Here is a 21,095-nt window from a genome sequence, read left to right as displayed (position 1 = left end):
TAACTAGGCAAGTCAGTTAAGAACAAATTCTTATTTACAATGACGGCCTACACCGGCCGAACCCGGAAGACGCTGGGTCAATTGTGCGCCGACCTATGGGACTCCCAATCACGGCCGGTTGTGATACAGCCTGGATTCGAACCAAAGTGTCTGTAGTGACTCCTCTAGCACTTAATAGGGACATCTCAAAGCAGTTTATTACTGAGGCACCATGCATCCTATATAATGTATACATTTCAAATGGAAACGTGTGAAACTGCTCAGATTATTAGGTATTGCATCAGCTACAACTACTGAGTTACCATCAACATGAGTCTAGATACATTATAACTGAGTTACCATCAACATGACTCTAGATACATTATAACTGAGTTACCATCAACATGACTCTAGATACATTATAACTGAGTTACCATCAACATGACTCTAGATACATTATAACTGAGTTACCATCAACATGACTCTAGATACATTATAACTGAGTTACCATCAACATGACTCTAGATACATTATAACTGAGTTACCATCAACATGACTCTAGATACATTATAACTGAGTTACCATCAACATGAGTCTAGATACATTATAACTGAGTTACCATCAACATGAGTCTAGATACATTATAACTGAGTTACCATCAACATGAGTCTAGATACATTATAACTGAGTTACCATCAACATGAGTCTAGATACATTATAACTGAGTTACCATCAACATGACTCTAGATACATTATAACTGTTACCATCAACATGAGTCTAGATACATTATAACTGAGTTACCATCAACATGAGTCTAGATACATTATAACTGAGTTACCATCAACATGAGTCTAGATACATTATAACTGAGTTACCATCAACATGACTCTAGATACATTATAACTGAGTTACCATCAACATGACTCTAGATACATTATAACTGAGTTACCATCAACATGACTCTAGATACATTATAACTGAGTTACCATCAACATGAGTCTAGATACATTATAACTGGTTACCATCAACATGACTCTAGATACATTATAACTGAGTTACCATCAACATGACTCTAGATACATTATAACTGAGTTACCATCAACATGACTCTAGATACATTATAACTGAGTTACCATCAACATGACTCTAGATACATTATAACTGAGATACCATCAACATGACTCTAGATACATTATAACTGTTACCATCAACATGACTCTAGATACATTATAACTGAGTTACCATCAACATGACTCTAGATACATTATAACTGAGTTACCATCAACATGAGTCTAGATACATTATAACTGAGTTACCATCAACATGAGTCTAGATACATTATAACTGTTACCATCAACTTGACTCGTACAATGTCCAATTATCTTACAGTAATTAACATCCTCTTCCTGGTGTATGGTTGGCTTCCTGGGAGGTCCTAGAGATGGCCCTGGGAGTATACATTGTTGTAGTTTCCTGTAGGCACAGGTCTAGGATCAGCTTGTGTGGAAGTGTACCTACAGTGTACAGTCGTGGCCAAATGTTTTGAGAGTGACACAAATATTAATTTTCAAAAAGTCTGCTGCCTCAGTTTGTATGATGGCAATTTGCATATACTCCAGAATGTTATGAAGAGTGATCAGATGAATTGCAATTAATTGCAAAATCCCTCTTTGCCATGCAAATGAACTGAATCCCCCCAAAAACATTTCTACTGCACTTCAGCCCTGCCACAAAAGGACCAGCTGACATCATGTCAGTGATTCTCTCGTTAACACAGGTGTGAGTGTTGACGAGGACAAGGCTGGAGATCACTCTGTCATGCTGATTGAGTTCAAATAACAGACTGGAAGCTTCAAAAGGAGGGTGGTGCTTGGAATCATTGTTCTTCCTTTGTCAGTCATGGTTACCTGCAAGGAAACACATGCCATCATCATTGCTTTGCACAAAAAGGGCTTCACAGGCAAGGATATTGCTGCCAGGAAGATTACACCTAAATCAACCATTTATGGGATCATCAAGAACAGAGCTCTGGATAAGAGCGTCTGCTAAATGACTAAAAATGTAAAAAAAAAAAAAAGAAATGTAAATGTAAAAAACTTCAAGGAGAGCGGTTCAATTGTTGTGAAGAAGGCTTCAGGGCGCCCAAGAAAGTCCAGCAATGTAACACTTGTCGTTAGGAATGGACCAAGGCTCAGCGGGAATGTGAATACTCATACTTTTAATAAACTCAAGTAAGGCATCCACAGGAAAAACAATAAATGATACTCACGACAGCAACAGTTTTGCAAGCTAACAAACGCAGTGCAAAAACAACTACCCACAACCCCAAAGAAAAACACACACTACTATATAGGACTCACAATCAAAGGCAACTCAACACACCTGCCTTCAATTGGGAGTCCAATCACCAACACAACACTTAACACACAAAACCCTGCCACATCCTGACCAAAACTTATCCAATTGCTCCCTCTGCTGGTCAGGATGTGACAAGCAAGCTCCAGGACCATCTCCTAAAGTTGATTCACCTGCGGGATCGGGGCACCATCAGTACAGAGCTTGCTCAGGAATGGCAGCAGGCAGATGTGAATGCATCTGCACGCACAGTGAGGCGAAGACTTTTGGAGGATGGCCTGGTGTCAAGAAGGGCAGAAAAAAAGCCACTTATCTCCAGGAAAAACATAAGAGACAGATTGATATTCTTCAAAAGGTACAGGGACTGGACTGCTGAGGACTGGGGTAAAGTCATTTTCTCTGATGAATCCCCTTTATGATTGTTTGGGGCATCGGGAAAAAAGCTTGTCCGAAGACAAGGTGAGCGCTACCATCAGTCCTTTGTCATGCCAACAGTAAAGCCTCCTGAGACCATTCATGTGTGGGATTGCTTCTCAGCCAAAGGCGTGGGCTCACTCACAATTTTGCCTAAGAACACAGCCATGAATAAAGAATGGTACCAACACATCCTCCGAGAGCATCTTCTCCCAACCATCCAGGAACAGTTTGGTGACGAACAATGCCTTTTCCAGCATGATGGAGCACCTTGCCATAAGGCAAAAGTGATAACTAAGTGGCTCGGGGAACAAAACATAGATATTTTGGGTCCATGGCCAGGAAACTCCCCAGACCTTAATCCCATTGAGAACTTGTGGTCAATCCTCAAGAGGCAGGTGGACAAACAAAAACCCACAAATTCTGACAAACTCCAAGCATTGATTATGCAAGAATGGGCTGCCATCAGTCAGGATGTGGCCCAGAAGTTAATTGACAGCATGCCAGGGTGGATTGCAGAGGTCTTGAAAAAGAAGGGTCAACACTGCAAATATTGACTCTTTGCATCAACTTCATGTAATTGTCAATAAAAGCCTTTGACACGTATGAAATGCTTGTAATTATACTTCAGTATTCCATAGTAACATCTGACAAAAATATCTAAAGACACTGAAGCAGCAGACTTTGTGAAAATGTATATTTGTGTCATTCTCAAAACTTTTGCCCAGGACTGTATACAAGTGATGGTAAGTGTATCTACAATGTACTGTACCTGCATTTGACATGGCTCCATTCTATTGTTGAGCTGGTGTGACTCAGGTATGACTGGTACTCACTGGGCATGTGGGGAATGATGAGTGCCCCCTACATGTAGGTTTTGTGAGTCAATGTCCTCATTAGGCAGGAATTTATTTGAATTAAACTATGACTGGACATACTGTCAGTGTGAGTTTCCTTCCGCCAAGCCTTCATACCAGACCAGTGTGTTTCAGGCTTTGATACATCCCTGTCTGTATAAGGAATAGGGTGCCATTTAGGGAATAGGGTGCCATTTAGGGAATAGGGTGCCATTTAGGGAATAGGATGCCATTTAAGGAATAGGATGACATTTAGGGAATACGATGCCATTTAGGGAATAGGATGCCATTTAGGGAATAGGATGCCATTTAGGGAATAGGATGCCATTTAGGTAATAGGATGCCATTTAGGGAATAGGATGCCATTTAGGGAATAGGGTGCCATTTAGGTAATAGGGTGCCATTTAGGGAATAGGGTGCCATTTAGGGAATAGGGTGCCATTTATGGAATAGGGTGCCATTTAGGGAATATGGTGCGATTTATTGAATATGGTGCTATTTAGGGAATATGTTGCCATTTAGGGAATAGGGTGCCATTCAGGGAATATGGTGCCATTTAGGGAATATGATGCTATTTATTGAATATGATGCTATTTAGTGAATATGGTGTATTTAGGGAATATGATGCTATTTAGGGAATATGGTGCTATTTAGGGAATATGATGCTATTTAGTGAATATGGTGCTATTTATTGAATAGGGTGCTATTTAGGGAATATGATGCTATTTAGGGAATATGGTGCTATTTATTGAATAGGGTGCTATTTAGAGAATATGGTGCTATTTATTCAATATTGTGCTATTTATTCAATATGGTGCTATTAATAGGGTGCTATTTAGGGAATAGGGTGCTATTTATTCAATATGGTGCTATTAATAGGGTGCTATTTAGGGAATAGGGTGCCATTTAAGATGCAAACCTAGAACTTTATAGTTGTCATTCATAACATGCACTTGACCTTTCATTCAACCTCTGTTGAATGTTATGAAAATACTGCTCAGTTTAATGAAAACCAAAATCTCCCGTCACACCCCAGATGAGGTCGGTGATTCACAGCCTAACAATAGCTAACCCAGGGACAACACTGCTGCAGCCAACCAGACAGCGCTTCCTGAAGACAGGATAGTCTGTGGCAGCATCTAAAATGGCACCCTATTCCCTATATAGTGCACTACTTTTTGATTAGGGCCCTATGTGCCCTCTGGTCAAAAGTAGTGCACTATATAGGGATCGGGGTGCTATTTCAGACACGCTGTGGGTCTGGATTGAGGCATGGCGGCACCCATGCCACCACACCATCGCCATCCTTTAAACTCTCTCACCAAACACACAAAACCCCTGGCCTTTTTGTTGGATGGCTGCCCAATCACTGGATGCTGTTTATAGTCCCTTGGAAAGAGGGAGTAGGAGAGAGAGAGAGGGAGAGAGAGAGAGAGAGAGAGAGAGTAGTAGAGAGAGAGAGGGAGCGAGAGAGAGTAGTAGAGAGAGAGATGGAGAGAGAGAGAGGGGGAGAGAGGGAGAGAGAGAGGGAGTAGTAGAGAGAGAGAGGGAGAGAGATGGAGTAGTAGAGAGAGAGAGAGAGAGAGAGAGAGGAGAGAGAGAGAGAGAGAGAGAGAGAGAGAGAGAGAGAGAGAGAGATAGGGGGGAGAGAGAGGGTGAGGGAGTAGTAGAGAGAGAGGGAGAGGGAGTAGTAGAGAGAGAGAGGGAGAGAGAGAGGGGGAGAAGAGAGAGAGAGAGAGAGAGAGAGAGAGAGACACACACACATACATAGACACACATACACACATACACACAACTAATCCTGTATTTGAGGGAACACGGCTGCAGGGTTTTATGTAAATGTTTGGCTGTGGGGTGGGGGTGTGGGGTGAGGTACAATTTCTTCAGTCAAGCTGGGGTGGGGTGGGGGGCTGGGGGGCTGGGGGGGTGGGCATGTCTTTCTTAAATTTGGGTTTTCAATTCCATTATTGTTTGATGGATGGCCTGTTCCAGCTGGTTCTGTTCTGCCAGTGGGTTCTCATGTATTTGTTTTCTGTTCAGAACTGCGGTTCAGTCCGTGTGGGACTCTTCCCCCCATGGCCGTGGAGGACATTGGAAAAACAGAATAACACACACATGGCTCACACACACACACACACACACACACACACACACACACACACACAACACCACACCCACACCACACACACACACACACACACACACACACACACACACACACACACACACACACACACACACACACACACACACACACAGCTCTCACACATACAGGCCAGGACAGCAATTATGTGGAGGTTCTAAATCTGACAGAGGGTCCGACCGCCTCCATGTGGCTCTCAGCAGAATGGGACAGACAGTCGTGGTGGACGGGCCCCTGTTGTGTGTGTGTGTGTGTGTGTGTGTGTGTGTGTGTGGGTGTGTGTGTATGGTGAAAATCAGAGAGTTAAGAATGAAACAGACATATGATTTGGGACAGAGACAGGCAGCCTGGAGTCTAAGGGGGTTGGTGAGAGTCACATAGAGGGTGTCACTACACACACACACACACACACACACACACACACACACACACACACACACACACACACACACACACACACACACACACACACATAGCACCCAATGCCACATAAGCCACAGCACCCCTCCCTAAGCCCTATCCACATCCACGCTCCCACTACCCTTCTGCTTCTATTCTTTGTGTGGGTGAATATGGACTCCCATGTTGTTTCTATTCTTTGTGTGGGTGAATATGGACTCCCATGTTGTTTCTATTCTTTGTGTGGGTGAATATGGACTCCCATGTTGTTTCTATTCTTTGTGTGGGTGAATATGGACTCCCATGTTGTTTCTGTTATTTGTGTGGGTGAATATGGACTCCCATGTTGTTTCTATTCTTTGTGTGGGTGAATATGGACTCCCATGTTGTTTCTATTCTTTGTGTGGGTGAATATGGACTCCCATGTTGTTTCTGTTCTTTGTGTGGGTGAATATGGACTCCCATGTTGTTTCTATTCTTTGTGTGAGTGAATATGGACTCCCATGTTGTTTCTATTCTTTGTGTGGGTGAATATGGACTCCCATGTTGTTTCTATTCTTTGTGTGGGTGAATATGGACTCCCATGTTGTTTCTATTCTTTGTGTGGGTGAATATGGACTCCCATGTTGTTTCTATTCTTTGTGTGGGTGAATATGGACTCCCATGTTGTTTCTATTCTTTGTGTGGGTGAATATGGACTCCCATGTTGTTTCTATTCTTTGTGTGGGTGAATATGGACTCCCATGTTGTTTCTATTCTTTGTGTGGGTGAATATGGACTCCCATGTTGTTTCTATTCTTTGTGTGGGTGAATATGGACTCCCATGTTGTTTCTATTCTTTGTGTGGGTGAATATGGACTCCCATGTTGTTTCTATTCTTTGTGTGGGTGAATATGGACTCCCATGTTGTTTCTATTCTTTGTGTGGGTGAATATGGACTCCCATGTTGTTTCTATTCTTTGTGTGGGTGAATATGGACTCCCATGTTGTTTCTATTCTTTGTGTGGGTGAATATGGACTCCCATGTTGTTTCTATTCTTTGTGTGGGTGAATATGGACTCCCATGTTGTTTCTATTCTTTGTGTGGGTGAATATGGACTCCCATGTTGTTTCTATTCTTTGTGTGGGTGAATATGGACTCCCATGTTGTTTCTATTCTTTGTGTGGGTGAATATGGACTCCCATGTTGTTTCTATTCTTTGTGTGGGTGAATATGGACTCCCATGTTGTTTCTATTCTTTGTGTGGGTGAATATGGACTCCCATGTTGTTTCTATTCTTTGTGTGGGTGAATATGGACTCCCATGTTGTTTCTATTCTTTGTGTGGGTGAATATGGACTCCCATGTTGTTTCTATTCTTTGTGTGGGTGAATATGGACCAGCTCAGGAAGAGTCTTGGTGGTTCTAAACTTCCTCCATTTAAGAATGATGGAGGCCACTGTGTTCTTGGGGACCTTCAATGCTGCAGACATATTTTGGTACCATTCCCCAGATCTGTGCCTCGACACAATCCTGTTTAGGAGCTCTACGGACAATTCCTTCCACCTCATGACTTGGTTTTTGCTCTGACATGCACTTTCAACTGTGGGACCTTATATAGACAGGTGTGTGCCTTTCCAAATCATGTCCAATCAATTGAATTTACCACAGGTGGACTCAAGTTGTATCAAGTTGTAGAAACATCTCAAGGATGATCAATGGAAACAGGATGTACCTGAGCTCAATTTCGAGTCACATAGAAAAAGGTCTGAATACTTATGTAAATACAGTATTTCTGTTTTTTATTTTAAATACATTACCAAACATTTCTAAAAGCCTGTTTTCACTTTGTCATTATGGAGTATTGTGTGTAGATTGCTGTGTAGATGTCACGCCCTGACCATAGAGAGCCCTCTGGGTTCTCTATGGTGTTTTAGGTCAGGGCGTGACTAGGGGGGTTTCTAGGTATTATATTTCTATGTTGGTGTGTGTGTGTATGGTTCCCAATTAGAGGCAGCTGATAATCATTACCTCTAATTGGGGATTATACTTAGTATGTCCTTTTTCCCACCTGCGATGTGGGATATTGTTTTGTATGAGTGCCTATGTGTAACGGCTGTCGTCGGGAATAGAGGACCAAAACGCAGCAGGAATGTGGATGCTCATCTTGTTATTTATTTTAAATAAAGAGAACACCAAAATAACAAAACGAAGAACGCACGAACAACAAAACAGTCTTGTCATGCTCACACAGGCAAAATAAGAAACAATCTCCCACAACACCAAACCAAACAATTACCCATATATAGGACTCTCAATCAGAGGCAACGAGAAAGCACCTGCCTCCAATTGAGAGTCCAACCCCCCATCAACCTAAACATAGAAATACAACAAACCAGAAAGAACATAGAAATATAAAACATAGAACATAGACCAAAACCCGGAAATAATCAATCAAACACCCTACTACATAAATCACCACCCCGAACCACATAAACAAAATACCCTCTGCCACGTCCTGACCAAACGACAATAACAAATAACCCTTATACTGGTCAGGACGTGACGTAATGCGCTACGTATTTCAGGATCGTCATATATTTGTTGTTTTGGAAGTTTCACTATCATTAAAATGTGGAACTCTACTCACACTGCGCCTTGGTCCAATTATTCATACGACGGTCGTGACAGTAGATTGCTTTTTAATCAATTTTAGAATAAGGGGTCAAGGGGTCTGAATACTTTCTGAAGGCACTGTATTTATAAACTGGGTGGTTTGAGCCCTGAATGCTGATTGGCTGACAGCTGTGGTGTATCAGACTGTATACCACGGGTGTGACAAAACATGTATTTTTACTGCTCTAATTACGTTGGTAACCAGTTTATAATAGCAATAAGGCACCTCAGAGGTTGGTGGTATATGGGCAATATACCACGGCTAAGGGCTGTATCCAGACACTCCGCGTTGCGTCGTGCTTAAGAACAGTCCTTAGCCGTGGTATATTGGCCATATACCACACCCCTGGGGCCTGATTGCTTAAGTACAGTGTAATTGATGTTTATATAGATAGTGTAATTATTGTTTGTTGATGTGTTCATGCAGGGCTCGTCTGTGAAAGACACTCTGGGTGGTCTCAGCATGACCCCTGCTTAAATAAAGGTCATATCTAATAATAATAATAATAATGATAATAATTATTATAATAAAGGTAAAAATAAAACATAAAATAAAAAAGAGGTCCAGTGGCCTGTGTCTGTTTTCACTGGTTGATTGACCAATCATTCATCTGTCCCTGAATGCCTGTAGGGCAGGAGCATATGTGTTGTTGCCTTGTGTCATGTGTTTCACTCAACTAGACTACTGTCTATCAATTCACAATAACCATGTTACTGAAGGATCAGACTAGACCACTGTCTGTCAACACACAATAACCATGTTACTGAAGGATCAGACTAGACCACTGTCTGTCAACACACAATAACCATGTTACTGAAGGATCAGACTAGACCACTGTCTGTCAACACACAATAACCATGTTACTGAAGGATCAGACTAGACCACTGTCTGTCAACACACAATAACCATGTTGCTGAAGGATCAGACTAGACTACTGTCTGTCAACACACAATAACCATGTTACTGAAGGATCAGACTAGACCACTGTCTGTCAATACACAATAACCATGTTACTGAAGGATCAGACTAGACCACTGTCTGTCAACACACAATAACCATGTTGCTGAAGGATCAGACTAGACCAATGTCTGTCAACACACAATAACCATGTTACTGAAGGATCAGACTAGACCACTGTCTATCAATTCACAATAACCATGTTACTGAAGGATCAGACTAGACCACTGTCTATCAATTCACAATAACCATGTTACTGAAGGATCAGACTAGACCACTGTCTGTCAACACACAATAACCATGTTACTGAAGGATCAGACTAGACCACTGTCTGTCAACACACAATAACCATGTTACTGAAGGATCAGACTAGACTACTGTCTGTCAATTCACAATAACCATGTTACTGAAGGATCAGACTAGACCACTGTCTATCAATTCACAATAACCATGTTACTGAAGGATCAGACTAGACCACTGTCTGTCAACTCACAATAACCATGTTACTGAAGGATCAGACTAGACCACTGTCTGTCAACACACAATAACCATGTTACTGAAGGATCAGACTAGACCACTGTCTGTCAACACACAATAACCATGTTACTGAAGGATCAGACTAGACCACTGTCTGTCAACACACAATAACCATGTTACTGAAGGATCAGACTAGACCACTGTCTGTCAACACACAATAACCATGTTACTGAAGGATCAGACTAGACCACTGTCTGTCAACACACAATAACCATGTTACTGAAGGATCAGACTAGACCACTGTCTGTCAACACACAATAACCATCTTACTGAAGGATCAGACTAGACCACTGTCTGTCAACAGACCATAACCATGTTAATGAAGGATTAGAGGTAGGTAGTGGCAGAAAATATCACCTTGCTTTGCACTGGAAATGGTGATGTCTTTTATATCATGTTCATGCCTCTAACTCTCAATTTAGTTCATAGCTTGTTTCCTTGAAGTATATAAATGAAGGTAAAGAGTTTGAACAGTGGAGACATGTTTATCTAAGGTGCACAATGAGGACATGCTGTAGAGATAGGAGAGATAGGAGAGGAGGAGCACTATGAGGACATACTGTAGAGATAGGAGAGGAGGAGGATAATGAGGACATACTGTAGACATAAGAGAGATAGGAGAGGAGGAGGATAATGAGGACATACTGTAGACATAGGAGAGGAGGAGCACTATGAGGACATACTGTAGAGATAGGAGAGATAGGAGAGGAGGAGGATAATGAGGACATACTGTAGAGATAGGAGAGGAGGAGCACTATGAGGACATACTGTAGAAATAGGAGAGATAGGAGAGGAGGAGAGGAGGTGCACAATGAGGACATACTGTAGAAATAAGAGAGGAGGAGCACTATGAGAACATACTGTAGAGATAGGAGAGGAGGAGAGGAGGAGCACTATGAGGACATACTGTAGAGATAGGAGAGGAGGAGCACTATGAGGACATACTGTAGAGATAGGAGAGGAGGAGAGGAGGAGCACTATGAGGACATACTGTAGAGATAGGAGAGGAGGAGAGGAGGAGCACTATGAGGACATGCTGTAGAGATAGGAGAGGAGGAGAGGAGGAGCACTATGAGGACATACTGTAGAGATAGGAGAGGAGGAGAGGAGGAGCACTATGAGGACATACTGTAGAGATAGGAGAGGAGGAGAGGAAGAGCACTATGAGGACATACTGTAGAGATAGGAGAGGAGGAGCACTATGAGGACATACTGTAGAGATAGGAGAGGAGGAGCACTATGAGGACATACTGTAGAGATAAGAGAGGAGGAGAGGAGGAGCACTATGAGGACATGCTGTAGAGATAGGAGAGGAGGAGCACTATGAGGACATACTGTAGAGATAGGAGAGGAAGAGAGGGGGAGCACTATAAGGACATACTGTAGAGATAGGAGAGGAGGAGAGGAGGAGCACTATGAGGACATGCTGTAGAGATAGGAGAGGAGGAGCACTATGAGGACATACTGTAGAGATAGGAGAGGAGGAGAGGAGGAGCACTATGAGGACATACTGTAGAGATAGGAGAGGAGGAGAGGAGGAGGATAATGAGGACATACTGTAGAGATAGGAGAGGAGGAGCACTATGAGGACATACTGTAGATTTAGATGCACTATTGTAAAGTGGTTGTTCCACTGGATATCATAAGGTGAATGCACCAATTTGTAAGTCGCTCTGGATAAGAGCATCTGCTAAATGACTTAAATGTTAATGTTAAAATGTTAATGTAGAGATAGGAGAGATTGGAGAGGAGGAGCACTATGAGGACATACTGTAGAGATAGGAGAGGAGGAGCACTATGAGGACATACTGTAGAGATAGGAGAGGAGGAGCACTATGAGGACATACTGTAGAGATAGGAGAGGAGGAGAGGAGGAGCACTATGAGGACATACTGTAGAGATAGGAGAGGAGGAGAGGAGGAGCACTATGAGGACATACTGTAGAGATAGGAGAGGAGGAGCACTATGAGGACATACTGTAGAGATAGGAGAGGAGGAGAGGAGGAGCACTATGAGGACATGCTGTAGAGATAGGGAGAGGAGGAGCACTATGAGGACATACTGTAGAGATAGGAGAGGAAGAGAGGAGGAGCACTAGAGGACATACTGTAGAGATAGGAGAGGAGGAGCACTATGAGGACATACTATAGAGATAGGAGAGGAGGAGAACTATGAGGACATACTGTAGAGATAGGAGAGGAGGAGAGGAGGAGCACTATGAGGACATACTGTAGAGATAGGAGAGGAGGAGCACTATGAGGACATACTGTAGAGATAGGAGAGGAGGAGCACTATGAGGACATACTGTAGAGATATAGAGATAGGAGAGGAGGAGAGGAGGAGCACTATGAGGACATACTGTAGAGATAGGAGAGGAGGAGCACTATGAGGACATGCTGTAGAGATAGGAGAGGAGGAGAGGAGGAGCACTATGAGGACATACTGTAGAGATAGGAGAGGAGGAGCACTGTGAGGACATACTGTAGAGATAGGAGAGGAGGAGCACTATGAGGACATACTGTAGAGATAGGAGAGGAGGAGAGGAGGAGCACAATGAGGACATGCTGTAGAGATAGGAGAGGAGGAGAGGAGGAGCACTATGAGGACATACTGTAGAGATAGGAGAGGAGGAGAGGAGGAGCACTATGAGGACATACTGTAGAGATGTAGACATAGGAGAGGAGGAGAGGAGGAGCACTATGAGGACATACTGTAGAGATAGGAGAGGAGGAGCACTATGAGGACATGCTGTAGAGATAGGAGAGGAGGAGCACTGTGAGGACATACTGTAGAGATAGGAGAGGAGGAGCACTATGAGGACATACTGTAGAGATAGGAGAGGAGGAGAGGAGGAGCACAATGAGGACATGCTGTAGAGATAGGAGAGGAGGAGAGGAGGAGCACTATGAGGACATACTGTAGAGATAGGAGAGGAGGAGAGGAGGAGCACTATGAGGACATACTGTAGACATAGGAGAGGAGGAGCACTAGAGGACATACTGTAGAGATAGGAGAGGAGGAGAGGAGGAGCACTATGAGGACATACTGTAGAGATAGGAGAGGAGGAGAGGAGGAGCACTATGAGGACATACTGTAGAGATATAGAGATAGGAGAGGAGGAGCACTATGAGGACATACTGTAGAGATAGGAGAGGAGGAGCACTATGAGGACATACTGTAGAGATAGGAGAGGAGGAGAGGAGGAGCACTATGAGGACATGCTGTAGAGATAGGAGAGGAGGAGCACTATGAGGACATACTGTAGAGATAGAAGAGGAGGAGAGGAGGAGCACTATGAGGACATGCTGTAGAGATAGGAGAGGAGGAGCACTATGAGGACATACTGTAGAGATAGGAGAGGAAGAGAGGAGGAGCACTAGAGGACATACTGTAGAGATAGGAGAGGAGGAGCACTATGAGGACATACTATAGAGATAGGAGAGGAGGAGAACTATGAGGACATACTGTAGAGATGGGAGAGGAGGAGAGGAGGAGCACTATGAGGACATACTGTAGAGATAGGAGAGGAGGAGCACTATGAGGACATACTGTAGAGATAGGAGAGGAGGAGCACTATGAGGACATACTGTAGAGATATAGAGATAGGAGAGGAGGAGAGGAGGAGCACTATGAGGACATACTGTAGAGATAGGAGAGGAGGAGCACTATGAGGACATACTGTAGAGATAGGAGAGGAGGAGCACTGTGAGGACATACTGTAGAGATAGGAGAGGAGGAGCACTATGAGGACATACTGTAGAGATAGGAGAGGAGGAGAGGAGGAGCACAATGAGGACATGCTGTAGAGATAGGAGAGGAGGAGAGGAGGAGCACTATGAGGACATACTGTAGAGATAGGAGAGGAGGAGAGGAGGAGCACTATGAGGACATACTGTAGACATAGGAGAGGAGGAGCACTAGAGGACATACTGTAGAGATAGGAGAGGAGGAGAGGAGGAGCACTATGAGGACATACTGTAGAGATAGGAGAGGAGGAGAGGAGGAGCACTATGAGGACATACTGTAGAGATAGGAGAGGAGGAGCACTATGAGGACATACTGTAGAGATAGGAGAGGAGGAGAGGAGGAGCACTATGAGGACATGCTGTAGAGATAGGAGAGGAGGAGCACTATGAGGACATACTGTAGAGATAGAAGAGGAGGAGAGGAGGAGCACTATGAGGACATGCTGTAGAGATAGGAGAGGAGGAGCACTATGAGGACATACTGTTGAGATAGGAGAGGAGGAGAGGAGGAGCACTATGAGGACATACTGTAGAGATAGGAGAGGAGGAGAGGAGGAGCACTAGAGGACATACTGTAGAGATAGGAGAGGAGGAGCACTATGAGGACATACTGTAGAGATAGGAGAGGAGGAGCACTATGAGGACATACTGTAGAGATAGGAGAGGAGGAGAGGAGGAGCACTATGAGGACATACTGTAGACATAGGAGAGGAGGAGAGGAGGAGCACTAGAGGACATACTGTAGAGATAGGAGAGGAGGAGCACTATGAGGACTTACTGTAGAGATAGGAGAGGAGGAGCACTATGAGGACATGCTATAGAGATAGGAGAGGAGGAGCACTATGAGGACATGCTGTAGAGATAGGAGAGGAGGAGAGGAGGAGCACTAGAGGACATACTGTAGAGATAGGAGAGGAGGTGCACTATGAGGACATACTGTAGAGAGATAGGAGAGATAGGAGAGGAGGAGCACTAGAGGACATACTGTAGACATAGGAGAGGAGGAGAGGAGGAGCACTATGAGGACATACTGTAGAGATAGGAGAGGAGGAGAGGAGGAGCACTATGAGGACATACTGTAGAGATAGGAGAGGAGGAGAGGAGGAGCACTATGAGGACATACTGTAGAGATAGGAGAGGAGGAGCACTATGAGGACATACTGTAGAGATAGGAGAGGAGGAGAGGAGGAGCACTATGAGGACATACTGTAGAGATAGGAGAGGAGGAGCACTATGAGGACATACTGTAGAGATAGGAGAGGAGGAGAGGAGGAGCACTATGAGGACATACTGTAGAGATAGGAGAGGAGGAGCACTATGAGGACATACTGTAGAGATAGGAGAGATAGGGAGAGGAGGAGCACTATGAGGACATACTGTAGAGATAGGAGAGGAGGAGCACTATGAGGACATACTGTAGAGATAGGAGAGGAGGAGAGGAGGAGCACTATGAGGACATGCTGTAGAGATAGGAGAGGAGGAGCACTATGAGGACATACTGTAGAGATAGGAGAGGAGGAGAGGAGGAGCACTATGAGGACATACTGTAGAGATAGGAGAGGAGGAGAGGAGGAGCACTATGAGGACATACTGTAGAGATAGGAGAGGAGGAGCACTATGAGGACATACTGTAGAGATAGGAGAGATAGGAGAGGAGGAGCACTATGAGGACATACTGTAGAGATAGGAGAGGAGGAGCACTATGAGGACATACTGTAGAGATAGGAGAGGAGGAGAGGAGGAGCACTATGAGGACATGCTGTAGAGATAGGAGAGGAGGAGCACTATGAGGACATACTGTAGAGATAGGAGAGGAGGAGAGGAGGAGCACTAGAGGACATACTGTAGAGATAGGAGAGGAGGAGCACTATGAGGACATACTGTAGAGATAGGAGAGGAGGAGAGGAGGAGCACTATGAGGACATACTGTAGAGATAGGAGAGGAGGAGCACTATGAGGACATACTGTAGAGATAGGAGAGGAGGAGCACTAGAGGACATGCTGTAGAGATAGGAGAGGAGGAGAGGAGGAGCACTAGAGGACATACTGTAGAGATAGGAGAGGAGGAGCACTATGAGGACATACTGTAGAGATAGGAGAGGAGGAGCACTATGAGGACATACTGTAGAGATAGGAGAGGAGGAGCACTATGAGGACATGCTGTAGAGATATAGAGATAGGAGATGAGGAGGATAATGAGGACATATTGTAGAGATATAGAGATAGGAGAGCTGTTTGCCATGAAAAGGCCTGCATTGTGAAACACACCACTGTATCATGTTTTATAGCCTGGGGGCAGATATTTTACCCTCCACATATCAACAGCAGGCAGTTTCATGTTCACCTCTCTCTGTCTGCCTGGCTGGGAGCACCTCTCTCTGGTTGGCTGGGAGCTGGAGCTGCTATGAAAGGGTGTGTTCCGTGTTGTGAAATCTTGCAAAAAGTATAGCATTGACCACACATGTGCAAGCTGGCACTTTTAGGAATCACCCCAAATGTACTGTAGGTTAAAAGTAGACATGTAAGGCGTCAGGAGAAAGCCGGTGGTCCTGGGTGACAGGGTTTGTGTGTGTGTGTGTGTGTGTGTGTGTGTGTGTGTGTGTGTGTGTGTGTGTGTGTGTGTGTGTGTGTGTGTGTGTGTGTGTGTGTGTGTGTGTGTGTGTGTGTGAGTGCAGGGGAGCCTCCCTCTTCTGGGCTTTGTTAGGGCTTGTCAGAGCACATTCCACTGCTCAGCTGGTCTGCCCTGTGTTCCCTGACGGCTGCATTCCTGCTTTTACACCCGAGAGAGAGAGAGAGAACGGGGGGATGAGAGAGGGCCACAAGGTCCCTGTTAAAGACCTTCAGTCCACGCACCCACGCACCCATACACATTTGGACACACACACACACACACACACACACACACACACACACACACACACACACACACACACACACACACACACACACACACACACACACACACACACACACACAAACATACAAACACACAAACACACACGATTGTTGCTGATTACATTAGAATCATGTTGCCATATGATGAAGTGGATACTGTGCTGTGTTTATGATCTGTTATACATACAGTATCTCTCTGATGATGGACCACCAGGACATTTCTCTCTCTTCTACGTGTGTCCCTCTTCTCTCTCCTCCTCTCTCCTCCTCTCTCTCCTCCTCCTCTCTCCTCTCTCTTCTTCTCTCTCCTCCTCTCTTCTATTGCCCCTTCTACCTCTTTCCCTCACTCTTCCTCTCTCTCTCTTCTCTCTTCCTCTTCTCTACCCCCCTCTTGTCTTCTCTCAAAGAGATATGGAATATCCTCTCTCCTCCTGTCCTCTCTCTCCTCCTAACTCATCTCTCCCCTTCTCTCTCTCCTCTTCTCTCCTCCTCTCTCCCCTTCTCTCTCTCCTCCTCTCTCTCTCTCCTCCTCTCTGAGAGAGAAACAGATCCTCCTCTCAGGCTCACTGATACATTCTCACACACCTAGACATTTTTTTTCATTAATTGCATTATGAAGAACATCTGAAATGTTTAATTTAAAAAACCTGTGAGAAACTATTTTCCAAGGAATTCCTGTGAAATGCATATGAATCATAAGGCTGTTAGTCTGGTTGGTTTCCTCATACTGAACTGTTGAACTGCTTCATCTGTGTTGTATAAGGAGAAGGTAACACATACACACACACACACACACACACACACACACACACACACACACACACACACACACACACACACACACACACACACACACACACACACACACACACACACACACACACACGTGCACACCCATACGTGCACACCCACAGTAGACGTCTAAAGTATAAAACATTGGTCTCTGCTTCTCTCTGACTGCCTGTGTGACCTGTTTCCAGTCAACTGTGAAATGGGAGGAAGCAGCGCTTCAGTCAGCCTTTCCCCTCCACATAGTGACACATCCAACAACAGCTCTCACCTCACAGACAGACTCACTGACACACATCCAACAACAGCTCTCACCTCACAGACATACTCACTGACACACATCCAACAACAGCTCTCACCTCACAGACAGACTCACTGACACACATCCAACAACAGCTCTCACCTCACATACAGACTCACTGACACACATCCAACAACAGCTCTCACCACACAGACAGACTCACTGACACACATCCAACAACAGCTCTCACCTCACAGACAGACTCACTGACACACATCCAACAACAGCTCTCACCTCACAGACAGACTCACTGACACACATCCAACAACAGCTCTCACCTCACAGACAGACTCACTGACACAGATCCAACAACAGCTCTCACCACACAGACAGACTCACTGACACACATCCAACAACAGCTCTCACCTCACAGACAGACTCACTAACACACATCCAACAACAGCTCTCACCTCACAGACAGACTCACTGACACACATCCAACAACAGCTCTCACCACACAGACAGACTCACTGACACACATCCAACAACAGCTCTCACCTCACAGACAGACTCACTGACACACAGACACACAGACACACACACACATACAGACAGACTCACTGACACACAGACACATATATACAACCAGACAGTGACAGAGAGAGATAGACACAGAGCTACATCCACTGCCCAGGGCTTGTAATGCCTCCTTCACCCTGACAACCCCTGTCATCTCTACACAGGTATCATTGACATCCAGGCACTTTGCATCATCTGGCTTTCTGTAACACAGAACCAAACCTGAAGCATTAACCTGAGCCTTTACAGTCTACCCTGCAGTGACTGGAGTCTATGTATGGAGCCTTTACAGTCTACCCTGCACTGACTGGAGTCTATGTATGGAGCCTTTACAGTCTACCCTGCACTGACTGGAGTCTATGTATGGAGCCTTTACAGTCTACCCTGCACTGACTGGAGTCTATGTATGGAGCCTTTACAGTCTACCCTGCAGTGACTGGAGTCTATGTATGGAGCCTTTACAGTCTACCCTGCAGTAACTGGAGTCTATGTATGGAGCCTGGAAGCTCACATCAATGTCAGTCTTTCTAAGCTGTGTCTTTGTACAGCAAATCAGCAATCATCTTCAATCAACACGACAAGGTTGAATCCCAAACATCCTCTGACAGCTTCCTTAATGAAAAACATGTTGGACAGAAGACAGTAAACACATATTAGACAGATTGTACATCCGTGGTGACAGTGAGCATGTAACAATCATCTGGTCCTGTTCCTGTCTTACTGCTGCACTGTGTCTGCTGCTTCAATGCTTATCACAATGTAATTACACAATCACATTCCCATAGGCCACAAGTAACACTGTTATAGAGGGGCATTGGAATGAAGCTTTTTATGTGGAAACTAGGAGAAGAACTTGGTCTGAGACACGGCTGTAGATACCTACATATAGGGGGGGGCCTTGGGTTCTCCAGCCATGTCTCCGGGCTAGAGAACTACCTGGACACTGTATCAGTACTACCAAACTGAATGATCCTCTGTCCTACCACATCAGTGTTCATCAGGCCTGCTGGGTCCCTCTAACGGAGGGCACCCACTCAGAGGAGACAATGGGAACGTTTGAGTGGTAAGGCTGAAGCAACCGGCCGTAGAGGAAAGTCATGAAGGGAGGTCGGGGGAGGTGCAACTGCAACAGCTGAGAGTTGGGTATTAATGTGGTTTTCTAACAGTAAGGCTCAGATCAACATGGCAGGGTGGCCTTAGTTTATAACATGTTTTCTTCATAATGTCCAAATCAACAAGTCTCTGACCCCCATGTCTCACTTTACAAACTGAAATCATTATATAATATTTTGTGTGTACATTAAACAAATTAATTAGTGAGAGAGAGCCTCAGATATCACATTTGTTTGTATACATGAATCGCGGCAAAGTTGGTTCCTGCAGTCTAGATTCCATATTGAAACCTTTGATCACATAATTTTCGTAAAGTTCATGCAGTCGACAGGTAAGCGCAAGTCGGACAATTTTTCGGCGGTGACCGACTTGACAAAACTGATCTGCTCAAACGCGCGCAATGTCTCACAGCCACTATATACCTCCATACAAGGGTCATATACACCCAGCTCATAAATGTCACAAACACAGAAATAAGAATGAGGAAGTGTATTGGAATGGAGAGCGAAATAATGAGACCGGCATCTGTAATATTCATAGGTCATGATTGCCAGTCTGCCATAGAGCTGGTGATGGAATCCCCACCAGTAGGGAGCCATATAACCCATGGTCTGCGTTCCATAGAGCTGGTGATGGAATCCCCACCAGTAGGGAGCCATATAACCCATGGTCTGCGTTCCATAGAGCTGGTGATGGAATCCCCACCAGTAGGGAGCCATATAACCCATGGTCTGCGTTCCATAGAGCTGGTGATGGAATCCCCACCAGTAGGGAGCCATATAACCCATGGTCTGCGTTTCATAGAGCTGGTGATGGAATCCCCACCAGTAGGGAGCCATATAACCCATGGTCTGCGTTCCATAGAGCTGGTGATGGAATCCCCACCAGTAGGGAGCCATATAACCCATGGTCTGCGTTCCATAGAGCTGGTGATGGAATCCCCACCAGTAGGGAGCCATATAACCCATGGTCTGCGTTTCATAGAGCTGGTGATGGAATCCCCACCAGTAGGGAGCCATATAACCCATGGTCTGCGTTTCATAGAGCTGGTGATGGAATCCCCACCAGTAGGGAGCCATATAACCCATGGTCTGCGTTCCATAGAGCTGGTGATGGAATCCCCACCAGTAGGGAGCCATATAACCCATGGTCTGTGTTCCATAGAGCTCTGGCCAAACGTAATGCAGTATATCGGGTGAGATTTGGGAAACATCCCGTGTCTGTTATGGTTCTGGGTTTTAAGAGCACAGCACGGTACAGAGGCTCGAGCCCCATGTGAAAAGGAAAGCATTGACTAGCTTTCATTAGAGGTCAGGCTGGATTTGTCACGTTCGTCGTAGGAATTGGACCAAAACGCAACGGGAATGTGTATGCTCATCTTATTTATTAAAGAAACGAAACAAAACACTTGAACAAAAACAACGACGAAAAACA

The sequence above is a fragment of the Salmo salar genome, chromosome ssa07 (genome assembly GCF_905237065.1).
Source record: "Salmo salar chromosome ssa07, Ssal_v3.1, whole genome shotgun sequence".
NCBI lineage: Eukaryota > Metazoa > Chordata > Actinopteri > Salmoniformes > Salmonidae > Salmo > Salmo salar.
This window is presented reverse-complemented; position numbering follows the sequence as displayed.